This window comes from Nicotiana sylvestris, chromosome 6 (assembly GCF_000393655.2).
Source record: "Nicotiana sylvestris chromosome 6, ASM39365v2, whole genome shotgun sequence".
In the NCBI taxonomy this organism is placed as follows: Eukaryota; Viridiplantae; Streptophyta; class Magnoliopsida; order Solanales; family Solanaceae; genus Nicotiana; species Nicotiana sylvestris.
This window is the reverse complement of record NC_091062.1, coordinates 203,427,757-203,448,768: the sequence shown is the minus strand read 5'-3', so window position 1 is coordinate 203,448,768 and position 21,012 is coordinate 203,427,757.

Genomic DNA, 21,012 nt, shown 5'->3' with positions numbered 1-21,012 from the left:
GGTACAGACCAGATGTGATCAGTGCATGTAAGGAATCTGATTCTCAGGGGGAATAATTTTGGGTTTGTCATTCATCAAAAAGGGGGAAATTGATAAGTTATGGTACTTTGAGTTTTGATGATTTGCCAAACAATCTTGAGGAACCAGTTGTGATCACCTCCTTATGTTTGCTTCTCATGGGGAATATGGTTGATTCGAAGGGGAAACAATGTGGAGATCTAGCCATCAGGGACTGTCGACATGTAATTTTTGACACTCCCCAAGATTTTACACATTTTAGCGTAAATATTTAATTTAGGTGTAGTATCGCTATTCTAAATAGTGTTGACTCTTTTATTTTATTTTTATCACAAAAAATAAAAAAATTACAAAAAAATATTTTTCATCTTTATGTTAAAATCAATTAGTATATTTATATATAGTATTATAACATTTGAAAATACCAAAAAAAAATTAGTTTCACTCGTAGTATTTAGTTTTATATTAGTTTATTTTAATTTAGAGTAATTTTTACATTTTTTTTTTGATAACTAAAACTTTTATTACTAAGTAATATTTTACACTGTTTTGCTATAGCTTGTTCTGGACATGAGCCCTAGACTAAGCTACTTCTTCCTTTCTCTAATCTCTCCTTATCTCTATCTATACATTTCCTAAACAGTAGGGTAAAAGTTCAATTCAGTTAGTAGGATAAAAATGTAATTTTTATATTTTTATAGATACATTATATTATTTAGTCTTTTTAGCCTAAGTTCAAACCTAAAAGACATGGTCCAACCTAATTATTTTTAGCTCATTCTTCCCCACTCATTAGCTCACTTAAGTGCAAGATTTAATCTTAGCCATCTATTTTCTTCTAATCCAATGACCATCATCCCTTCCCACCTCCATATAAAATATCCAATTATAGAAACTCTATCATAAGTTTTCAATTCCTAGACCTAGAGGACAACCGCATACCATCGTCTCTCCGAAGAAGATTAATTTTCCATTCATGAATACCGATGATTCGGAAATTGACATGATCCTGAAGCTAGCTTGAGAAAGGTTGTTTGTTTAAAATATTGACGTATATTATATAGGAATATATATCGAATAGGAACAGATGCTATGTGATTGTATTGGAAAGTTGCTATAGAAAGCCATTGTTTAATATCCTTACACATGAGGTATCCTCTCTAGCTTTCGACAACTTATTGAGAATTTTCCCAAAATCCAATACTAAATCAGGTTGGGCAAACGAAACCTGTCTAAATTAGAAATCAGAAAACGCTATAAAACCATCCTTGTTACTGGTAGTCTTGCTCGCTCGACTAACCGATTGTGGCTGTTTAAGGTCTCGTGCTCGTTTCAATTTGTTTAAGATTGTAAATGGCTGGTTGGTCGGAGCTTCCACAGGATCTATTGAGAGTTCACAAGATGCCGTGACACCTTTCCAGATTTTGGGTAATAAAGTTCAGATTGGATAATTTCGGTGTTTCAGTCCAAGGATTGTTGCTTTGTTTAGCCCGATTGATTTGCAATTTTCAGTTTTGTTCGTCAATAAAAGGTCAATTTCTCAATTTTCATTCTCATTTCATTGTGTTATGATAGTTTGGTGCGCGTGTTGGTTGATTTGTGATTCTACGTTGTTTGAGTAACATGTTTTAGTTTTTATTTAAATTGTTTTAATTAGTTTTTATTTCGATTGTGATGTATGTAGTCTTGGTTCTTGAATAAATGCTTTTAATTGGGTAGATGGAAAATTGGAGTTGTTTCTTTCTTGGCAAGGACTAAGAATGAGCCATAAGGTGAGTCTCGAACTATAAGGAATTTAGGCCAAGTAATAGATCATGTTGGCTAGCCTATTTACTCCCCAATAATATCTTGTTCATAAATTTGGCATCAGAACTACCTCAAAGATTAGGAAAATAATTAAATACGCTAGTTGCTTTAGGCGCGTTATAATAAAATTATAGTAGCTACGGGTACGGTTCCCGTGACGCAGTTGTGATACATAATTTCCAAATTTAGGGATACATTTATATGACCCGGCCACAACAACTAATAATAGTAACAAAATAAACATGTTGTAGATTGCGGGTACGGTTCCCGTGATGCGGTTTGCAATGTCTACCAAACAACAAGTGTATGACAATCGTAACTTGTTCCAGAATAATTTCATAAATAATTACAAGCGGTTAAAAGCTAAAAATGCACAATAGGTTTTAAAATATGTAATTAATCAGATAATTAGGCGAATAATAATAGTTGAGCGACCGTGCTAAAATCACGAAATCCGGGAATGTCTAACACCATCTTCCGGGTTAATAGAATTCTTTACTCGGATTTCTGTGTTCGTAGACCATAAATAAGAGTCAAATTTCCTCGATTCGGTATTTAAAATGGTGACTTGGGACACCATAAATTATCCCAAGTGGCGACTCTGAATTTGAATAAATAATCTTGTTTCGATTGTCACTTAAATTGGAAAAACTCCTTTATAGCCCTAACGGGGGTAGTAAAAAGTAGGTGTGACAGTTCTGGCGAATCTGCTGGGGAAACGAACCCAGAATCTCTGGTTCAGGGTTCAGAATTTGAGCTTGTTAATATGATCTATGCTTGACTTTATTGTTTGTTGATATTACTGTATTTGTGGACCTAATGTGCTAATTGCCGCTTATTTACTGCTTTGATATTATTTGAACTGTATTAAACTGTCTTTTTACGCCTCCATTAAAGTCTTCTAAAATATGGTGCACACGTACGCGTGGCCCACTTTTCTGTTAGAAATCGTACCAAATAGAACGAGGCTGGATCAGCAACTAGGCCGGGTAGACTTTCGTGCTCCTGGTACGTTGCCCCCACCTCGGCTCGAGCTGTCCGCTCGGGTAAGCCATGTCTAGAACACACCCTAGGGTTTCAAACCTAGGGTTTCAAACCTAGAGTAATATAGCCACATGTCGGATCCCTAGTAGGAACATTTATTTGCATCACGTGCATTTGACTTAGGGAACTCAACACAGGGGTTGGGGCCGTATAGGACAAGTGTGCCCGAAATGAAAGACCATCCTGATGCATCTTACGTTCTATTCGTACATTTATTTGCTTCGGCTTGTATGTTGACCGGCTAAGGAAAGAAAAACAACAGAAAAACCAAGAGTGAGGTAGGATAGAGAATTCACCCGGTTTTAAAAATTTTGGTATTTGAAAATGCCTCGAAACTCTGCCAAAATTTTTGAAAAATAAGAGGAAAAGAAAATGTACTTCAAAAAAAAATGAAAGTGAGTAAATATCATACTTTTCCAATTATGTCAAAACTGACGAACTACGCGGGTCTAGTTCTCACCGGATGTGAGATACGTAGGCAAACCTCATCGGTTCCGGCCCGCAATTTTCAAAAAATCCAAAATTATTTTTCATTACTTGCTTTTAGACCTCAATTTTTAAAAATACAAAAATATTTCTTTTAATTTCTTCTCGAAATCCAAAAAAAAATTCATTCTTCCTTCAAAAATTGAAAAGAAAATTCAAGATTCAATAATATTTCCTTTTTCTTTAGAACCATTTCTTTCATAAATTCAAAATAAAATTCTAAAAAAAATCCAAAAATATTTCCTTTCTTATTTAGAAGTTTTTATTTCGAAATCCAAAAAAAGGGTCGAAATTCAAAAAAAAAATAACAAACAAACAAATCGAAATCCAAAAATATTTTGTTTCTTTTTTTTAAGTCCCTCTTTCGAATAAGTCCAAAATTCAAAAAAAAAAAGAGTTAGTTTATTTACTTTATTCCTAATCTTTCCAAACTATGCAAGATCTGATTCATGTTCCTACGTGATACGTAGGCAACCCACATTAGGTTCGATCACCATTAAAAAAAATAATGATAATAATAAGGACTAACTGAGTCCATTCTAACGTGTCTTTTGTTTTGAATTGTGAAAAAAGTTTGAGGTGGTCGATTTGTGGTGAGTTGACAACACAAGATCCAAAGGAAAAATGCCATTGACTACTGACATCGAAGCTATTACAAGCAGTCATGAGACTAGGGTCAGAGGGTTCAACAAGAGTCTACTGTGGTTGAGAAAAATAGAATACTGAAACAGAAAATGACTGAAATGTGTCAAGCATGGTCAATGGCCAAGGACCTCCCTTTTCTTCTCATGGTTTTCCAGAGTTTACACTCATCTCAACTACTGCCATTCTGGTCTCATTGTCTGATAAATCTTATCCACTGGGTTCAGCCATTATCCCAATTGTACGACTACAGCTGGAATCTCTGTTGTGCGCTCTTAAATTTTTGCCATTGACAACCAATTAGACAACCACTATTTTTATGCCCGTCTTCACCATCCCATAACTGACTGTGGTGCATTAGAAAACTCATGAGTCACAGTTTGCTACCCAGCAAGAACAGTCCCACTCTCCTGAGTATCACTCGTACCTATTTAATCTTCCTGTAAAGATTGAGAAGCCTGTCCGAAAGATGGGGCAGGAAAAAATGACCCAAAGAGTGAAAAGCTTAGAACAAAAGTTGAAAAACATGCAAGGATTGGCAGGTCAGAAGAGTATTGCCTTCAAGGATCTATGTATATTTCCCGATGTCCACTTGCCGTCTTGTTTCAAGACTCCCAAATTTGAAAAGCATGATGGACATGGAGACCCCATTGCCCACCTGAAAAGGTATTACAATCAACTAAGAGGTGAGGGAAGAAATATAGAATTGCTAATAGCTTATTTTGGGGAGAGCCTTATGGGAGTAGCATCCGAATGGTTTATGGATCAGGACACATCTTGCTGGTACGTCTGGGATGACATGGCACAAGCTTTTGTCAAATGTTCCAATACAACATTGACATTGCCCCAGACTGCAATTCCCTTTCAAACATGAAGAAGAAATTAAGTGAAAGTTTAAGGGAATATGCCATTAAATGGAGAGAGCAATCAGCTAGAGTTAAGCCGCCCATGGATGACCACGAGCTAATCAATGTCTTCCTTCAGGCGCAAGAGTCAGATTACTTTCAAAACATGATGTCCGCAGTTGGCAAATCCTTCTCGGAAGCAATCAAAATAGGAGAAATAGTAGAGAATGGCCTTAAGACAGGCAGAATTATAAGTCAAGCAGCTCTCAAAGCTGCAACTCAGGCTGTCCAAATTGAATCTGGTGACACGAATGAGATGGATGAAGAAATCATGATGACATCAGGGTCGAGAAGAGGTCCTAGGAGAACGTTTCCAAGGTGTGACCAGCCTCGTCTATTTTCTGATAACTCCCTTGAGCATTACTATCCACCTCAGAACCCACAATACGCTATTACTCCACCTCAGTATGTTGTCCAACCACCAAAACACCCCAGAAGGCGAGCACAAGCACCACAAAATCTCCACCAGCCTCCACAAAATTTTCTAGTGCCCTATAACCCATATCCAAGCCGGGGGTATAACGGGAAATAAAGATTGAAAGATAATTTTACACCAATAGGAGAGTCCTATGCAAGCTTATTTGAGAAGTTAAAGCATTATGACATGATTACACCCATTCCTCTAAATCATGTGGACTCACGTGCAAGAAGTTTTCACTCCTCTAAAAGATGTGAATACCATTCTAATGCCCAAGTGCACAATGTTGAAAGCTGTCGGGATTTGAAAAGAGAAATAGAAAGGATGATCCAGGAACAATTGATTGGGATCCGAGATAATGACACCCAGAATATCGTACAGAATTCTTTACCTGCACATGATGATGCACACTTTCTGGGGAAAATGCCTGGTGACATAGAGTATGAGAATCCTCTCGGGAACTTGCCGACTAAAATTGGAGAAGGCCATGGTGATTCTGCTGAGCAAATTTGTGGCTAAATGACAAACTTAACAATTGAAAAGTCATTCTCTCCTTACTAGGAAGGAATCTTGGTAGCTTGTTTTGATATTTTTTCTATTATCTGGGTTATTTCATGGTTGTGATCCAGATTTTATTTATTTTTATTGAGTCAAACCCTTTTATCCCTCTATTATATTTGTGTGAGTCTTGTCTGTCTGTTTTGTTGCTATTTTCATTAACATGGTTATTTTAGAGTTATAACTCGGATTTTAGGTTGTTTGTCTTGTTGTTTACTCAATGAAATACAGTTTGTCCTTTTGTGTCTTTCCATGCTTAGTTCTTTCGTCGCTAGTTCTAGTGACATGACATGCATGCGGAAATTTTGGCCAGATCTTAGAAACTGATTTAATTTGGAATTGGATAACTGAGAACAAGATACTTTTGAGGATGAAAAAGAGTTGAAATACCTTGGAATTAAGCCCGAGTAAAATTCAAGTGGAACTAGAATAGTTATACCCATGGAGGTTAAGGATCTTTACCTTCAAAATCATTGTGAAGATCGGGTTGAGGAAGAATCAATTGAAGTTTGTTGAAAAGTTTGACATTAAGGGATGGTGTTTTGTGACCACGACATACCAAGAAGACAAACGTATTCGTTAATGTTGTGATCGCAAAAAGTTATTATGTGTGGCGTTCTTGAGGCTGGGAGGCGCTTTTTCTGCTATCTAAACACTTTATATCCTTCGCTACCCCTTTTGATCCTGTGTTGTTTTCTTTGACCACCCTCTTTTGGAATCAAGTTTAGAGTCAAGAGTAAAAAGAAAACAACAAAAAAAAGGAAAAAAAAGTCCATGTTCCAAGAGTACAAAATGAGGCAATTCTTTGAAAGTTCAAGTGAAAAAGAAAAAGAAGAAGAAAAGAATTGTCAAAGGTCCATGCCCTCAAAAAATAGAAGTTGGGGCAACTTGTATTGAAAACAAAAAGAAACAAAAAAAGATAGAAAAAAAAAAGAAAAGAAAAAAAACAGAAAGAAAGATGAAAAATAGTTTAGGTCAGATGCTTGAACTACGTTCGACCTGATTCCTTAAAAAGGGACACATTCTCCCGGGTTAACAGAATTCCTTACCCGGATTTCTATGTTCGCAGACTGTAAAACAGAGTCAATCTTTCCTCGATTCGGGATTTTAAACAGGTGACTTGGGACACCATAAATTATCCCAAATGGCGACTCTGATTTGAATAAATAATCCCATTTTGATTGCCACTTAAATTGGGAAAACTCCCTCATATACCCTTCTGAGGGTAGTAAAAAGGAGGTGTGACAGCTCTGGCAACTCAGCTGGGGACAAGAACCCAGAATCTCTGGTTCAGGGTTCAGAATTCGAGCTTGTTAATATGATTTTGCTTGGCTTTATTTATTTGTTAATATTACTGTATTATTTGAACCTTTGTGCTAATTGCTGTCTATTTACCGTTTTGATATTATTTGAATTGTATATAACTGTCTTCTTGCGCCACTCCTCTGAGTCTTCTGAAAATGGTGCACACGTTCGCGTGACCCGTTTTTTCTATAGATGTTATACCAAAAAGAACGAGGATGGGTCAACAACAAGGACGGGTAGACTTCAGTGCTCCCGATACGTTGCCCCCTCTTCAGCTCCAGTTGTCTGCTCGGGTAACCCAAGTCTAGAACACAACCCCAGGATTTAAACCTAGAAAAACACAGCCTCATGTCGGATCCCTAGTAGGAACGCTTGTTTGCATTATGTGCATTTGACTTAGGGGACTCAATACAGGGGTTGGATCCGTCTAGGACAGGTGTGCCTAAAATAACAGACCATCCTAATGCATCCTATATGCTATGTGAACATTTATTTGTTTCGGCTTGCATGCCGACCAGCTAGGAAAAATAAAGCAAGAGAAAAACCAAGAGTGATGTAGGGAATAAAATAAAACCCGGTTCTGAAAAATCCCCGGTATTTGGAAATATCCTGAAACTCTGCCAAAAACGTTTTTCAAGGGGAAGAGAAAGAGAGTCTTTTCAAAAGAGTCAACACTGTGTCCTTTTCAAAATGTGTTAAAATTGACCGAACTATGTAGGTTTGACCAAACTATGAGGTTCGGCCTTATTTTTTTTCAAAAAAAAGAGAAAAAAAGAGAGTCAACAGTCAAATAAATGTAGTTTAGAGTTTTGGTCAAAATAAACTGATCCAGCTTCGGTAATGTCTTAAACCATTTTTGTCGAGATAGCCTTAGAATATCTTCAGTTGTCGAAGGGCTATTTTCGTGAAATAACGGAAAAGTTTGTCGGTGAAGTGTCATTTTTCCCATAAAGTAGTCCTCCCCGGCCTCAAAATTCATTTGGAATTGGGAAGGGGCCACGTTTGCAAAACAGTCATTTTTGCTAAATTTAGCATATGAGGGAAGGAATCATGGTCCATCGATTTTTCTTGTAGAAATTGGAAAACTTGTTTTATAAAAAAGCCTACCAGAGTCAACCCTAACCTTAGCCATCCACAGGTACAAATGAACATTGTCCAGGACCCATCACAAATGAACACTACCCAGAACTCGTCAGAAGTGGTCAGAAAACAAGGGCAGTTGCGTATGTGGTGGAATGATCTAGATGAAGATGATTAGAAATGGGTGAAAAAAATAGTTGGGTGCCCTTATAAACATTTTGGAAATCAAACCGCGGGAGGATTTGGCTTTGGTAACCTTTTGGGACCCTATCCACAATGTTTTTCGTTTCTCGGACTTTGAGATCACCCCTACTTTGGAGGAAATGGCCGGGTACATTGAGTTTGGCCGGGACTTAAGGAAGCAATAACTTATATTTCCAAGGGCTCCTTCGGTGCACAAGTTCTTCGACCTCCTGAATATCAGTAAACAGATAAAGAAGGCACATGTAAGCAAAGGGTGTTGTTCTTTCCACTTCTTGTACTTCAGGTTCGGGCACTCGGCCGGGTTCAAAACGCATGAAAAGGGTTTGAGCAACAAGCAAGATAAAGGCCTTTGGCAAATTCATCGTCGGTTCGCTTTTATTGTGGCATTTTTGGGGATCATGGTTTTTCCAAATGAGGAAGGAACAGTGGATACTCGTATGGTTAGAATTGCACAAATCCTCACTACCAAAGAAGATCATACACTTTTCCCGTTAGTGCTGGCAGATATTTATCGAGCATTGACATGATGCAAAACTAGGGCTCAATTCTTTGAGGGTTGCAATATCCTTCTGCAAATGGGGTTGATTGAGCATCTTCGTCATCACCCCAAATTCATGAGTTATGGTTCAAGCCCAGATAACTTCATTACCGGTTACGAGGAAAGGGTAAATGACTACAACGTGCTAGAAGGGTTTGAAGCATGGGTCTCCCATTTGAAAACTCTCAATGCAAGCCAGATTAAATGGACTATAGGATGGCTCCCGATGACAGAAGCCATATACATAACGGCTACCAAGGGTTACCTAAGGTTGATGGGTGTAAGGAGTGTCCATCCATATGTGTCGCAGAGGGTCTTAAGGCAGTTAGGGCGATATCAGGTGGTGCCTGAAGATGAATATCTAACCACCCAGGTCATAGAATTGCATCCAGAAGCTGCATTGCCCGAGGCTTTAGTTCAGCAAGACTGGAATGGCTGTCGGTATCTAAAAAATGGCACCCAGGTGCCAGATGTTGCAAAAGGGGAAGTGGATCCAAATTATGCTGCATGGTTTGAGAAAAGGTCTTGTGTAAACAACGAGCCAGAGACTGAGCCCGAGCCCAAACCCGAGAGGCCTACCAAGAGACCTCATGTTCAAGCTTTTGACGACAAAATCCAAGAAAGGTTGGCTTGGGGAGAAAAGGAGAAGAAATATCAAACCGAGATTCACTCCTTGAAAGAGAAGCTGAGAAACATGGAATTCAACAATGCTCTCCAAGAACAAGAAGCCGAAGGCGAAAGAAGGAAGTTGGCCCAAGAGAATGAAGCTCTCTGAGCCCAAGTTCGAAAATGAGAATAGCAATTGAGAACCCGGGCAGGAGTAGAAAAGATGAAAAGCTCATCTACAGCCTTACGCAAAAAGTACGTGACTATGAGGATGATTTGCAAAAGACTGAGGTGGAGCTAGCAAATGCCCGACCCAAGTTAGCTAAGAATGCGGAGGGACGAGCCAGTGTCGTTCGGCAACTGAAAGAGAAGCATGACAAGGGAATGGTGAGTATAAAGAAGAAGGTCAATGTCCTTGAAAATGAAATGGCCAAAGCAGGCGAGAGACTTTAAAGCAGAAAGGGAGCACTGTTGTGCCCTGATGGCACAGCTAGAGAAAGACTTTCAGCAGCTTCAAGAGCAAATCCATGCAGCCGAACAAGTTGTGGGTGCCAGATCTCAGCAGATCGGATGGTTGCTACAGGAGAAGGGTATTATCAGGGAAAGGGTAAGGAGAATTACGGACTACATTGTGATGAAATGTAACGAGTGTGAAGACATGACCAGGTCCATGTTTTTCGCTTCAGTTATGATTTTTGTCCGACAGATCATGGATGACTTGTTTCACCTCCAAGAAGACATGGCGCAAAGGTCCGCACCAAGGCCAACTGGAGCAGCAGTTGAAGCACTTATGTATTCGAGTCTGTTTTGTTAGTTTATTTTCGAGTCTATATTGTCAGTTTGTTAGTTCATTTTGAGTCTGTACTTTCAGTTTCCTTTTGAAGTTGTCGGCCCACTCATCGAGTCTTTTAGTCTTTATGTTTAAATCTGTAGGGGAAGTTGTCGCAATCAAGATGTTTTATTTTATCTTATGAAATTTAAAATACCAAAAAATGTTTTTTTATTATTTATTTCGCACATGTTCCCAAAACTACGCTTGGTCTGACATGCGGCGTCATGATACGTAGGCAATCCCCATAGGATTCGATCATATCCGTGAAATGAAAAGAGAAAAAATGAGAGGAAAACAAAAATATTGTGAAAAACAAGAGAGTAAAAATGAGAGAATAAGGGAATAAAAGCAAGAATCAAGCAAAGGAAAGCAGGAATGAAAACAGAGAGAAAAAAATTGTAAAATAAAAATTATTGAAAGCAGGGATGACGCAAGTAGCCGTTCAAATGCATAATAGAAATGATCAACTGCTTAGGTGTATTGCATCCCCCAACGTGTGATTGCCTATCTGTTAAGCTCTAAACGCTAACGAGTTTGCTTGTTTGTCATCAAGTACAAGCAGGTGGTTAGTTTGTTTGGCATTCTAGAAACTCACCCGTACAACACCAGGTCCAAAGACAAGTTGCTCATGCTACCCAAGAACTGGATGCAAGTGTTATTGATTCGTCAAGGGATATGGAGGAGTCTGATGTTAATCTGAAAGAGGAATTACATAAGTTGAAATACCAGATGGCCGAGATGTACCAGGCATGGATGAAAGGGCATCCACCACCATCATACCCCGCCAACCCTGCTTTTGTCTCGCCTCTGGCTCAATCCCAAGAACCTTCCACTGTTGATTCATCTTCAGGCTTCCTCATTTACTACCACTACCAAGGCACCACTTCCCAAACTCCATAAGCACCACCACCCAAACCAATCCCATACCCCCCTCCACCAGCCAACCCTATTTTTGTGGCACCCCCACTCGCTACACTCCATTGATCCTCCAGTGAGCCCTTATTCCAAACCCAAGATAGCCAATACTATCCCCCAGAACCTACTTTCAAGGCTCCAGAACATTACTCTTACACTCCTTATTTCGACATCCCAGTTGAGACCGAGAAATCACCTAAAAATCCAGAGCAGGAGGAGATGTTCAGGAAGGTAAGAAGCCTGGAACAGTCGTTCAGAAACATGCAGAGATTGGGAGGCTAGGTGAGCGTAGCCTACAAAGATTTGGGTCTATTCCTTGATGTTCAATTGCCTGTAAGGTTTAAGATGCCGAAGTTTGATTTGTATGACGGGCACGGAGACCCGGTGACCCATTTGAGGGGATTCTGCAATAAAATGAGAGGAGCTGGCGGGAAAGATGAGCTGTTGATGGTGTACTTTAGCCAGAGTCTGAGTGGCACGGCATTGGAGTGGTACACTCGTCAGGATCATAGCAGATTGTATACATGGGATGACTTGGCCCAAGCATTCGCTCATCATTTCCAATACAATATCGAGATTGTCCCAGATTGATTGTCTTTGACTAAGATTGAGAAGAAGCCTAGTAAAAGTTTCAGAGAATATGGTTTTCGCTGGAGAGAACAAACGGCAAGAGTTAACCCCCCGATGGAGGAGAGTGAAATGGTAGAGTACTTTCTGCAGGCTCTAGAGCCCACCTACTTTGGCCATCTGATATCGGCCATAGGCAAGTCTTTCAACGAGGTAGTGAAGATGTGTGGCATAGTGGAGGAAGGGCTTAAATCAAGCAAAATCATGAGTTACTCGGCTATCAAGGCAACTACCCAAGCTATTCAAAATGGTACTGGAGGAGTGATCGGAAAGAAGAATAAAGAAGATGTGGAAATAGTTGATTCAGGATCATGGTTTGGACCAAGGGGCCCATCACACCACTATACTCAACCTCGACCCCATCATCGAACCTACACCCAAACCCCATATAATCCATCCCAGCATTACTTCCCATTACCGGACCCTCAGATTTATGTCCACCACACCTAGACATATACTCAACCTCCTGCTTACTCACAATGGCGTGCCCCAGCCCCACAAAATACCTACTAGCTCCACAAAATGCTTACCCACCCCCACGAGCCTACCAAAATCCTGCCGGCCCAGGTTTTCGACCCAACCAAACATTCAAAAATAAGAGGTTGCAGCGGAAGAAAACCTTCACCTCGTTAGGGGAATCTTATACCAGTTTATTCCACAGATTAAGACAGTTGGATATGTTGAGGCCAATTGAGTCAAAATTGCCAAACCCTCCTCCAAAGAATCTTGATTACTCCTTCAGATGTGAATATTGTTCGGGTACTCCAGGGAATGATACAAAGAAGTGCTGGCACTTGAAAAATGCCATCTAGGAGCTCATTGATACAAACCAGATTGAAGTCCAGACTCCAGAGGCACCCAACATCAATCAGAACCCATTGCTAACCCATAAGGAAACAAACATGATCGAGATAGTACACAAGGGAGGGGAGCCCAAGAAGCCTTCACAGACCGTCATGATGACTCGGTCCAGTGAGGTTAAGCCAGTTAAAAAACCAATGGTTGAAGGATCAGTGAATAAGTTGAGCATGACAAACGGTGGGCCATCTGTGAAAGGATCTCCATGTGATGTTATGGCAAAGCAAGAAAAGTCAAAAGTGGTCGTGCCAGGAGTGGCAAACAAGCCTACCATAATTGTAGAGGGTTCCCGTACGGATCCTGTCATCATCAAACCTATAACCCAGTTGCCAGTAATCAGCACCAAGGCTATCCCATGGAACTATGAACGGGTGATAGTGACCTACAAGGGAAAGGAAGTAAAAGAAGAAGTCAATGAGGCCTAGGGATTAACTCGTTCGGGGAAATTCTTTGCCCTGGAGGAGTTAAGAAAAGCTAAAACATCCAGAGATAATCCAGTGGTAAAGAAAGCAGTCACTGAGGAAGAGGCGGAGGAGTTCTTGAGGAAAATGAAGGTACAAGATTATTCCATCGTGGAGCAGTTGAGAAAGACACTCGCTCATATTTCTTTGCTATCATTATTGATCCACTCAAACGCATCGTTGGGCCCTGATGAAAATTCTGAATGAAGCTCATGTGCTCGACAAAATTTCAGTGAACCATCCGGAGAAGATCGCCAACAAAATATTTGAGGTGAACAGGTTCACCTTCTTTGATGATGAGTTGCCTGTGGAAGGTACTGAACACAACAAAGCTCTCTATCTTACGGTAAAATGTGAAGATTCTGTGGTCACCAAGGTATTAGTTGACAATGGTTCTAGTGCAAACATCTGCCCTCTCTCTACTCTAAACAAATTGAAAGTGGATGATGAGAAGATTCACAAAAATAGCATATGCATTCAGGGATTTGACGGTGGAGGGAAAGATTCAGTTGGTGATATAGGGCTTGAGCTGACAATAGGACCAGTGGAAATCACCATGGAGTTTCGGGTACTCAATGTAGTTGTCTCTTACAATTTGATGCTAGGTCGGCCTTGGTTTCATGCCGCAAAAGCAGTCCCGTCCACTCTGCACCAGATGGTCAAGTTCGAATAGGATAGACAGGATATCGTCGTGCATGGAGAGGATAATTTGTGTGATCACAGTGATGCCTCTGTCCCATTCATTAAGGTTGAACATGACAAAAGGCCCTGGGTCTATTAGGTTTTCGAAACAGTGCCAGTCGAGAAGGTTCTAGAAGGGAATGTATTCCAACTCCAAAGATAACCTCTGCATCAGTTATGGTGGCCTCTGAAATGCTGAAAAATGGCTTTGTGCCAGGTAAAGGTCTGGGTGCATCCCTGCAGGGTATCATACAGCCAGTATCCCTCCCTAAAAATTTGGGTATGTTCGGTCTTGGATTCAAACCTACAGCGGCAGATGTGAAAAGGGCTAAAAGGTTAAAACAGAAGGCGTGGGCAATTCCAAAGCCTATCCCGCGTCTCTCCAGGTCTTTTGTCAAGCCCGGTGCCAGGAAGCGCCCAGTGGCGACAGTTCCAAGTTCTATGGTTGACATTGATGAAGAGTTAATTAAGAGGTTCCAGAGGTTGTTTAATGATGTAAACATGGTGGAAGTTGGAGAAGGTTCTAGTAAAACGGACGTGCAGTCCGTCGAACCGGATATAAAGCTTAACAATTGGAAGGCTATTCCTCTCCCTACTCTGAAGGAGTCTTGGTAGTTTGTTTTGTTTTCCGTTTGTTGATGTACAAACCCTGTTATCCTTTATTTTCAATGAAATGCAATTTCCCTTTTCCATCTTTCCTGATAGTTCTTATTTTTGTTTTTATTTTCTTCTTTGTACAGTTCTTTTTATGCTGGTTTCAATGACATGACATGCATGAGGAATCTTCGGCCAAGTCTTAAAAGTCAATCTAATTCTTAAATAATAATCCAAGAGATAGAGTGTGATGATAAATCCGAATATGATGAGGATGAGGCCTTTGAAAATACTAGTAAGGAACTAAGTCATTTTGAAAAAAAACCTAAGTCTAATCTGGATGAAATAGAAGCAATCAAATCTAGGTGACCCAGATAATGTTCGAGAAACTAAGATAAGTGTCCATCTTGAACCGCAAATTAGGGAAGAAATAATTAAAGCATTGTTTGAATATAAGGATATTTTTGCATGGTCGTATGATGACATGCCAGGCTTGAGTACCGATTTGGTGGTCCACAAATTGCCAATTGATCCAACCTTCCCCCCCCCCCCGTTAAGCAGAAGTTTAGAAAGTTCAAAACTGATTTGAGTGTGAAGATTAAAGAGAAAGTCACGAAGCAGCTTGATGCAAAGGTCATTCGAGTCACGCGCTATCCCACGTCGTTAGCCAACGTTGTGCCTGTGCCAAAGAAAGATGGTAAGACCAGAGTGTGTGTTGATTACCATGATCTCAACAAGGCAAGTCCAAAGGACAACTTCCCACTACCAAATATCCACATTTTGATTGATAATTGTGCCAAACATGAGATTGGGTCTTTTGTGGATTGTTATGCGAGGTATCACCAGATTTTAATGGATGAGGAAGATGCGTGAAAGACGGCATTCATCACGCCATGGGGGACATACTGCTACTAGGTTATGCTTTTTGGTTTGAAAAACGATGGGGCAACTTACATGAGGGAAATGACAACCATATTCCATGACATGATACACAAGGAGATTGAGGTTTACGTGGATGATGTGATAATAAATTCCAGGAAGCAGTCTGACCACGTCAAAGATTTGAGAAAATTTTCCAAAGGCTACACAGGTACAATCTTAAGCTCAATCCTACAAAGTGCGCATTTGGTGTTCCGTCGGGAAAATTATTGGGATTCATAGTCAGTCGACGGGGCATTGAATTGGATTCGTCAAAGATCAAAGCTATCCAGGAATTGCCACCGCCAAAGAACAAGACCGAGGTGATGAGTCTGTTAGGGAGGCTAAACTACATCAACATGTTTATTTCTCAGCTCTCGACAACTTGTGAGCCCATCTTTAAGTTGCTGGAGAAGGATGTTGCGGTCAAATGGACTGATGAGTGCCAAGAAGCATTCGATAAGATCAAAGAGTATTTGTTGAATCCACTTGTGTTGGCCCCATCATAATCGGGGAGATCTTTGATTCTTTATTTGACAGTCCTGAATAATTCATTTGGATGTGTATTGGGTCAGCATGACTTCTGGTCGCAGCAGACTCAACCTAAGGAAGAGTGGGCGCTAATACTTTTACCCAATAGTGGTATCGGGGTCAATTTTCCACAGGGAGCTTCAATTTGGAGTTGAGTATTTGTATGGTCTAGGACTATGTTTTAGCTCCTAATTGATCTTCTAACATTTTTGGTTTTCTTTTGATTATCAACTCAATATATCAACTACAAATTTAAAACTAAGTTATGCTAAGATATTGATTCTAAGTTGTATGCAATATAGAGAAATGCACTAGGGTCGTGGCATGTACCTAGGTGGTCAACTAACGGGTAGAGATTCCTAATGCAAAAATGATGAATATGGGACTTATGCTATAACCGTTGCACTTTTGCACCCACTCTCACACCTCTCGGTAGAGAGAGTGATTTTGCCCAATTGACTCTCTCGAGACCAATTGGGTAGGCCAATTTGCCCAAGCAACTTATGGTTCAAATTGGGTAATTACTCTCTCGAGGTTTAACCCGTTAATTGGGACTACCATTCTCATGGGTCCATCCTAATTCCTTGTTGGAATTAATCTTGGGGTCATAGACTCTCTTTCTCAAGAGGAGTCAAGACTCACTAAGCTAGACTTAGTGTTTTCAACCACCAAATCTTAATGAAAACATAAGATTAATCCAAATAACAAATACCCAACATCATTCATGCACTAAACAATCACACCCATTAATTACCCACACTATGGTTGAGCCACAACCCTAACTAATGGGTTTAGCTAGCCATAATAGAAACAGAAATTGAAGAAATAGAAGATAAAACAACCATATTAATTAATTGCTAATGTTAAACTACAATAATCTATGATGAAAACTAAGCTAAAAATGCCCAAGATAGGCCAAAATATAAGTCTCACGAGCTCAGCTGCTATCTGCCCAAAAACAGAACTAAAAAAGCTGCTCCTAAAAAGTAAAATGTTCTATTTATACTACACACGAAAAAATGGTCAAAAATACCCCTGAGGGTCTGGCGCGGACCGCGCACAAATGACGTGCGGCCGCGGAGGGTTTTGGGTCTTCATATCTTGCTTCTGGCACTGGGGACGCGGACCGCACAAAAGTGACGCGCGGTCGCGTGAACTTCATCCATGCGGACCGCATTGATTAGGTGTGCGTCCACGTGGGCTTTTGCCTTGAATGATTAAGTCTCTGACACTCTTAGGCGCAGACCGCATAAAAAGGGGCGCGGACCGCACAGAAAGCGGCGCGAACTGCGTGAAAAGGAGCGCGGACCGCGCAGCTTGACTTAAAAATGGCATGGCCTCTGAACTTTCCTGTGCGGTCGCCTGGCAAAATAGTGCGGACCCCGCAGGTTGACCTTGAAAATGCCCAGCCTCTGAACTCTCCTGTGCGGTCGTGTGACAAAACAGTGCGGACCGCACAAGTCATTTTGTTCCCCCTTTTTGTTGTCTTTTGACACTAGGCAGATTTCACTCCTTTTTGAGCCGATCTTTAGTATTTTTCATCTTGTCGCTCAAAACTGCAATCAAGCGCAACTTGTAAGTATTTTGGGACTAATTTATGGCATTTAATGCACAAAGCTTAGGTAAGAATGGGTATAAAACATGTAGAAATCACTTTTATCAACTTCATCGACAGGAAAGATCAAGCCATCTATTATCTTAGCAAGAAGTTCACGTCTTATGAGGTTAAGTATACTCCCCCTGAGAGGACATGTTGTGCCCTGACTTGGGTAGCACAAAAGTTGAAGCATTATTTGTCATCTTACACTACTTACCTCATTTCTCGCCTGGATCCTTTAAAGTAATTCTTTCAGAAGCCCATGCCTTCAAGGAGACTTGTGAAGTGGCAAATCTTGCTCATAGAGTTTGACATCGCATATGTAACTCGGACAGCGACGAAAGCCCAAGCTTTAGCCGATCATTTGGCCGAGAACCCGGTGGATGAAGAATATGAACCTTTGAGGACTTACTTCCCTGATGAAAAGGTAATGCATATCGACGAGGTCGAGAAGGATGAAAAGCCCGGTTAGAAACTTTTCTTTGATGGGACTGCCAACATGAAAGGTAACGGGATAGGGGCAGTGCTTATTTCGGAAATAAGGCATCACTATCCTGTTATGGCCCGCGCTTCGCTTCTATTGTACCAACAACATGGCTGAGTACGAGGCATGCATTCTGAGACTAAGGCTAGCTATAGATATGGGAATCCAGGAAGTCTTGGTCTTGGGAGACTCGGACCTTCTGGTGCACCAGATTCAAGGAGAATGGGAGACACGAGATTTAAAGCTTATACCATATCGACAATATCTATGTGATCTTTGTCAACGGTTTCGATCAATAGAATTCAGGCATATTCCAAGGATCCATAATGAGGTTGCCGATGCTTTAGATACCTTGGCGTCAATGTTGCACCATCCGGACAAAGCTTATGTTGACCCTCTGCATATTCAGGTCCGCGATCAGCATGCTTACTGTAACATGGTGGAAGAAGAACTTGATGGTGAGCCTTGGTTCCACGATATCAGGGAGTACATCAGGTCGGGGGTATATCCGGTACAGGACACATGGGATCAAAAGAGAACAATTCATCGTTTGGCAAATGGATTGTTCTTCAGTGGGGGAGTTTTATACAAAAGAACTCTAGGTCTTGGATTTTTAAGATGCATAGATGCTAGACAAGCCACCGCTATCATGACCGAAGTACATGCCGGAGTTTGCGGACCACACATGAGTGGGTATGTCTGGGCAAAGAAAATTCTCCAAGCAGGTTATTATTGGCTAACCATGGAGCGAGATTGCATCAGTTTTGTGCGCAAGTGTCATCAATGCTAAGTACATGGAGATTTGATTCATTCTCCGCCATCTGAACTGCACACAATGTCCGCACCATGGCCCTTTATTGCTTGGGGTATGGATGTCATCGGACCAATTGAGCCAACAACATCCAATGGACACAGGTTCATCCTGGTGACCATTGACTATTTCACTAAGTAGGTTGAAGCTAAAACTTTCAAATCTGTGACCAAGAAGGCAGTGGTCGATTTCGTGCATTCGAATATCATTTGTCGATTCGGAATCCCAAAGGTAATCATCACAGATAATGGTGCTAATCTTAACAGTCATTTGATGAAAGAAGTGTGTCAACAGTTTAAGATTACACATCGAAAATCCACCCCATACCGCCCCAAGGTGAATGGAGCAGTCGAGGCAGCCAACAAGAATATAAAGAAGATACTTCGAAAAATGGTACAAGGGCCCAGGCAATGGCATAAGAAGTTGCCTTTTGCTTTTCTAGGTTATCACACTACTATTCGTACTTCAGTAGGTGCAACTCCTTATTTGCCGGTATATGGCACTAAGGCAGTGATACCCGTGGAAGTTGAAATTTCATCCCTTCGGATTGTCGCTGAAGTTGAAATTGATGATGATGAGTGGGTCAAAACCCGTCTGGAGCAATTGAGTTTGATTGATGAGAAGATATTGGCAGCAGTATGTCATGGCCAGTTGTATCAAAAGATAATGGCAAGAGCATACAACAAGAAGGTGTGTCCCCGAAAATTTGAAGTGGGTCAGCAAGTATTGAAACGCATCCTTCCACATCAGGCTGAAGCAAAAGGCAAGTTCGCCCCAATTGGCATCATAACGAGAGTGTTTTCCAATAGTGCTTTGTATTTAACAGATATAGAAGGCAAATGTGTAGATATGGCTAGCAATTCTAATGCAGTCAAAAGATATTATGTATGATTTCTTTGGTTTATCTAATTTGTTTGTACTTGGCATATTTTGAAGATTGGAATGATGAAGGCATTTTATTCTACTATCTAAATACTTTATCCTTTGTTACCCCTTTGAGCCTTAATTATTTCCTTTCATACCCCTCTTTTGGAATCAGTAGCAAAATTTAGAAATACGAACGCAAAAGGTAAGTAAAGAAAGAGAGAGAAAAAAGAGAAGAGAAAAGAGAAAGAAAAGAATGGAAAAGAGTGAAAAAAAAGGAAAAAAAGAGAGAAAAAGAGAAAAAGAAAAAAGAGAAAGGAAAAGAGAGAAAGAAAAGGAAAAAAGAGAAAGAAAAAGAAAGAGAAAAGTACCACAACAAGGTAATTCTTATGACATATACTACGGATACGTAGGCAGCCTCACGGGTCGGTCCCATCAAAATAAAATTTCAAAAGTCCCCAAGCAAAGAAGCTGGGGCAGAAAGTTGTGTTTGTTTTAAGAAATCTAATTCCAAAAGTTGTAATTTTGAACCCATTCAAGTTGTTTTAAGTCTTTGTGATATCCTTTCTTTCTAACCCTATCTAAAAGCCCATATTACGATCCAAAGAAAGACCTTCTGATTAGCCTTCGAGAGATGCCAAGTCGAGGAAGTAGAGGTGATTCATATCAGGGCCAACACTCCGTTCTGAGCGAGAGATTGGAAAATGAGAGAGCCTTATTGGTGAAAACCCTCAGGGTACCGTAAGGCGATGGAAAGCTGAGAGAAATTAAAAATGAGAGAGTCTTATTGGTGAAAACCTTCACGGGCACCGTAAGGCGATGGTAAGTTGAGAGACAAATAAATGAGAGAAGTTTGCTGGTGAAAAACCCTCAGGGCACTGCAAGCCGAACAAGGTTGCTGACTTGGCAAGGGAGTCAGATTATGGGAACCCCAGGCATAAAGTGTGAAGATTGAAAGAAGATTGGTTGAATAGGTTGGGCTGATTAATCCGAGATGCATGTCATGATCATTGATGCCAGCAGCTTCACTTAGATAAGTCCCTTTTTCCTTTTCTTCCTCAAATAGTCCTTCTGTTTGATTCTTCTTCTCTACTCATAACTCTCGGAGTTATCGCATTTCATTTCCTTTTGGGTCTACTTCTCTAAGGCTTTTTCAATGTTAGCCTTGCAAAGTAAAAGAAAGGATCGCAAAGCCTACTACCAACTTCCAAAATTGCACAAAGCAAAGT